This window comes from Grammomys surdaster, unplaced genomic scaffold, assembly GCF_004785775.1.
Source record: "Grammomys surdaster isolate TR1022 unplaced genomic scaffold, NIH_TR_1.0 150, whole genome shotgun sequence".
NCBI classification, from domain to species: Eukaryota; Metazoa; Chordata; class Mammalia; order Rodentia; family Muridae; genus Grammomys; species Grammomys surdaster.
The window spans coordinates 19,837,627-19,843,154 of NW_021604608.1; the positions used below are offsets into that span (position 1 = coordinate 19,837,627).

General features: G+C 43.4%; 1 long non-coding RNA gene across 1 annotated transcript in view; it reads right to left on the bottom strand.

The window, feature by feature from the left end:
• Positions 1–1,362: 1,362 nt before the first annotated feature.
• The window catches only part of LOC114619436, a 10,493-nt gene continuing 6,327 nt past the window's right edge, over positions 1,363–5,528 (bottom strand). The window contains exons 2-3 of the long non-coding RNA XR_003711149.1: positions 2,674–3,244; positions 1,363–1,473 (exon numbers count right to left, since the gene is read on the bottom strand). This is a non-coding gene — a long non-coding RNA (uncharacterized LOC114619436). The remainder of the gene's footprint in view (positions 1,474–2,673; positions 3,245–5,528) is intronic.

Below are 5,528 nucleotides of genomic sequence, written 5' to 3' on the forward strand. Positions count from 1 at the left end.
TTTTTTTATGAGACAGGGTTTCTCACTGGCTTGCCAGGTAGGCTAGACTGGCTGGCCTGTGATCCCCCAGTCTCTGCCTCCCAAGCATTGGGATTACAAGCAAACACCACAATGCCTGGCTTTTGTTGTTCTTTGGTTAATTTTTGAAACAGGGTCTTATTATGTCACCCAGGCTATACTGAAACTCACTGTATAGATCAGGATAGCCCTCGAGGTCACAGAGATCCTTCCATCTGCCTGTGCCTTCTGAGTACTGGGATTAAAGTTGTGCCAGGCACTTGGCTTTTGTACATAGGTTCTGAATATCAAATTCAGGTCTTTGTGCTTGCGTGATAGGCAGTTTACTGACAGGACTATCTCCTCAGCTTTATGTGCTGAGCAAGTGCTTGTACTTTCTAGCATTGAGTTCTCATTGCAAAGGCTAGGGCAGGGTTCTCTAAGGATGCTCTTAACTCTGTCTCTCGTTTCCTCTGGCATCTCATGCAAGAGGTCTGTGATGAGAGAACAGTCCTACTGCAAAAGTCTTACATGGTGTTGGTGTTTGCTAGGATCAATTTGTCCTTTGAAACTCAAATTAAATTGCCTCAAATAAATGTGTTTACAGTGAAATAGGAGGAAAGGAGAAGAAAAAAATAAAGTATTTAACTTATAAAATGTTTAACTTATAAATAACTTATAAAAGAATATACAAAGCAGCGTGGAGGTGAACTCTTTGTTGAGAAATATGTACAACTGTTGGACCTGGTAGCAAGCCTGTAATCTCAGCTACTCAGGAGACTGAGGCAGGAGGATCACCATTCTGAGACCTGGGCTGTGTAATGAATTTAAGCCTAGCCTGGGCAAACGTTGGGAGACTCTGACAAGAAGATCCAAAAAACAAACATGCAAATAAAGAAAAACTGAAAAAAAAAGTGTATTTCAAAACAAAGCAAAACAAAACCAAAAAACTTTAAAAGCCCAAAGCTTCTAGCTTTCTGTACTAGAAAGGTCCAACCTTCTAGAAGAGCTTGAAGAACTGTGAGAAGGATTTTTGGTTCTGAGGACAACACATGCTTTTCGATGAGTTTCAGTGATCGTTACCATGGCATGTTTTCTCAGTGTGGAAACCATGAGCCTGTGCTAATGTGCTCCCCAAGGACCAAGCTCTTAGGGTCATAAAGTCACCCAAGGCTAACCTGCAGGGATCAACCGGGGCTCCCTGAGGAGGCTCCAGAGCTGAGCCCTCTGCCTTCTAACAGGAACAGGAGATCTGTGTGGTGCGGGACCAGGTGGGTTTGCCCAGTTGCTGCTTGGGAGCTGCAATACTGGCAAGGTTTATGATGAAAACCCAGAATCCTTTGCTTCTTTGAGATCTTCTGTTTGCTTCTAGTCTGTTGAGTGTCTGCAGCTGGCACTTCGGTTTGATTTCCTGTATGGTACTCTGCCCTTCTTGTTTGTGACCTTCAGTCTGTCTTCAGTTGGGGAGTTTCATTTCTATCAAGATGAGCAGGTGATAGAAAGATTAAGATCATTTGTAAGGGTCGTTACATGAGTGAGGGACTTAAGTACAAAAGCATCTTGGAAAACTGTCATTAAAATCATCAAAATAGTGGCCAAAACAGTAGCTACCGTTTATTGAAATACTGAGTTGCACAGAGGGTGGCTGGTATATACTAATTCATTAATCCTGTAAATAACATGTCAGGTAGCCCATTTACCAGTTAAGGAAACCAAAGGCATATAAATAAAAAATAGCTTCCTTGAGGCTTCTACAGGAATATGTCTCATGCTCAATTCTATTCAAATGTTAACTGCTTTTACAAGTGTAATGCTTCACAAAGCTAAAGCGTGAGTTGACATCAAGGTAAATGACTTCACCTTTCCCATCCTGGGATACCATGCAGCTCAAAAGATGTGGCCATTCAGTTTTCCAGAACTAGATAGATATCTGCACTGTGGCAATTGGTTAAAATAAAACTAAACTGCAAAACAGTGTGTGTTGTATGACTCTCTTTCTGAAATAAAGAAAACACAGTATGCAAAAACAGATGTGGCGGGAGCCGTGGGGAGCTGTCCTCTTAAGTGTGTGAATGTGGCTCTCTTACGTCATGAGCCAAGGTCCTTGTTCAAACTTGACGACCAAAGGAGGATGGCAGGAAGAGGAGAACACTTGTCCTCATTGGAGACACTCCTGTCAGTCGCTTGGTGGAGCGTTGCTAGGGTGGAGAGGATGGATGGGGTGGGGCATATCCCTTACGACTATAATTCCAGATCTGTGCCACATCACAGTTCCATCCTGAGCTCCAAGCATATGGTTAAAAATGGTGTTCTATGGCTTAGGAAAGGGAGTCAAACATGTCTACAAGAGGTGAGTAATTCCTTCTCAAATTGCACATTTGATGGGGCATTGTTTTGCTGATATGGTTGATTTTACTTTTGCTCATCTGTCTACTGGGTGTCTAATATTCACAATTAAAAATAGAGAAGCGCAGCCGGGCAGTGGTGGCACACACTTTTAATCCCAGCACTTGGGAGGCAGAGGCAGGTGGATTTCTGAGTTCGAGAGTTCGAGGCTAGCTTGGTCTACAGAGTGAGTTCCAGGACAGCCAGGGCTACTCAGAGAAACCCTGTCTTGAAAAACCAAAAAAAAAAAAAAAAAAAAAAAAAAAATAGAGAAGCGCAGCTGGTACTTACAGCAGTCCTTATGACACCACAGTGTTGGGAACAGCCTTTCAGCCTGTGGTCCAGGCCTCTTTGGCTGTCCCATCAGGCCGCCTTGACACTGGGCTTTTGTCAGAGTCCTCAAGAGTTCCTACCAGCACGTTATTGGCTCACAGTCTTGTGCGATTCATCAAGTCAACTTTTGGTGTCTAAGTAGTTTGCAGACAGAATAAAGCCAACAGGGCCCTTGCTCGGCTTCCAGGGATTCCTGTTCCTGTAGGGATTGTCCTTGGCTCCCTTTCCTTTACTCTCGCCATCCTGAGAAGGGCAGGCCATCTGTGTGGTGGGTGCTTTCCTGAACCGTCTCTTCTCAATATCGCTGCCATATTAATACTTGGTATGGAAACTGGGTCATCATTTCTTTCACCCTCGTCTCCTTCATCTCCTCTTCCTCACCGCATTTCAGGTCCTCCCACATGGTCTCTGTGGTCACGGTGTGTTTGCTTGTATCATTAGCTGTCTCTCTCACAGGACTCAGCAGTTTAATCAAAGGTGTGGCTCTTGGTTTCAAGAAGACGGAAGGCTGGAAGTTGATGGGAGCAGACTAGTGTCCGCACAAGAGAAAGGCAGAGGATGGCTGCTGTTAGACTGATTTTGAGTTGGGACATAAAATATTAAAATGTGCATATTAATAGAGAGCTGTGCGACACATCAGCGCATGCGCACAACTGTGCTAAATATGCTCACCAAGAATGTATTATGTCTTTATAATGAAAATGTTACTCGTTACTTCTCGCTTTTTGAATCTTGCTCTAAAGGCGAGGCCTTTTAGCTGAGCCGAGAACCTGCACCGAGGCAAGAAAAAGTGTGTTCGAAGTGGAAGCGACGGACGGGACAGGCTGGGGGAGGACTGGGCTGAGAACACGGGCTGAGAAGGTTGGCATTGTCTTGTAGGTAGGAGGGAGGAAAACATCTTCTTTTATTTGATACAAATTCTTCCAGGGGTTTAAAAAAGGCATTTCTGTCTGTCGGAGTGACTTTATTGTAAACATATGTGTACATGCGTATTTTCATTCTGTTGTTTTAGATAGGATCTCATTCTGTAGCCCAGACTGGCCAAGAATTCATTAGATAGCCTAGAATAGTCATGAACTTGTGGTGATCCTCCTGCCTCAGCCTCCTAAGTGCTAGAATTATAGACAGGAGCCATCATGCCCAGTTATTTGATACTTTTTAATGTAAAAAGAATGTAGCCTATGTGGCCAATCATTTAGAAAATGGGAGGATGGATGAGATAGGTAATCGGCAGTCAATCCTATCTCCTTAAATAGTTTCCTTAGTGGTTTCTCAGGGAAACTCAGTCTTGGTCCTGCCTCCTTTACTGCTGTCTCTTCCCTGTCATTGGGGCCTTGAACATGTTAGGCAAGCTCTGTACTACTGAGCTAGACTAACTGTACCTCTCAGTCTCTGAATATTATTTTTAAATGCTCATACATGGGCCGGGGATGTAGTTGGTAGTTGCCTAATATGCACATAGTCCTAGGGTTGATCTTCAACACTTGATAAAACCAGATGGATGGCACATGAATGTTATCCCAGTACTAAGCGGGTAGAAGCAGGAGAATCAGAAGTTTAAGGCCATCCTTGGCTATGAGCTCAAGGCCAGCCTAGGTTATGTGAGACCTTGACTCAAAACAAAACAACAACTGAACCTTCCTGTACAACAACCCAGTATCTACACTGTTGGTTATTTAGCTTGGGGTTTGCCTAAGTTCTTATTATCTTTAAAATTTTATTTATTTATTCTATGTATATGAGTACATTGTGGCTTCCTTCAGGCACACCAGAAGAGGGTATCAGATCCCATTACAGATGGTTGTGAGCCACCATGTGGTTGCTGGGAGTTGAACTCAGGACCTCTGGAAGAGCAGTCAGTGCTCTTAACCTCTGAGCCATCTCTCCAGCCCTGGTTCTTTATATTTTATAAGATATTAGTAGCATCAACTTCAAATCTTTCTTATTTGATTTTTTTTTGTTTTGTTTTGCTTTTTCGAGACAGGGTTTCTCTGAATAGCCCTGGTTGTCCTGGAACTCACTCTGTAGACCAGGTTAGCCTCGAACTCTCGAACTCAGAGATCCGCCTGCCTCTGCCTCCCAAGTGCTGGGACTAAAGGCGCGCGCCACCACCGCCCGGCTTTTTTTTTCTATTTTAACTACATCACTAACAGGACTTCAGTTTCAGTGACGAGAACAAGGAAACATGGCTTACATAATCCAGCTATTTCTTCCTCCCAGAGACGGAAAGCGTAAGAGGTCAGCAAAGCCAGGCTTCTGCTGGTCTCTGCAGGACTCTTGTCTTTTCAGCCCTTGGTACTCCACATCTAATTTAGCCCTCAAAGTAAGAAAAAAAAATGGCAGGGCCCCTGTACATACTTCCTGGTTGTGCTGCTTAGGAAGAAAGCAAGATTTTCCTCCACATTTTCATTGACTTGAACTGGGTGACATGGACACTCTTAGCTGCAAGGGAGGCAGGGAAGCCAAGAAGTAGAAGATTCTTTTTTATCATCTTTGACTGGACAGCATGAGTCACATCCTGGTATGGGACATTTTGCACTTTTCTTTTCCAAATAAAGTTTGTTTTAGCAAGAAAAATAATAAATGGCTTCTGGGCATAGCCAGGAAAATTAGAAATGACAGGTGCTATTTTGTGGTGAGCATCAAGACAATGCAGAGATAATGAGAACTATAGAAGTGGGGTTTTTTGGTGTGTGCTTTTTTGGCATCGAGTTCTCAAAACCTACTCTTTATGCTACTTGGACCAGAATGGAAAAACACACTTAAAATACTACACTGTGCTTATTGGACAATGTGTGTATGTGTGTGTGTGT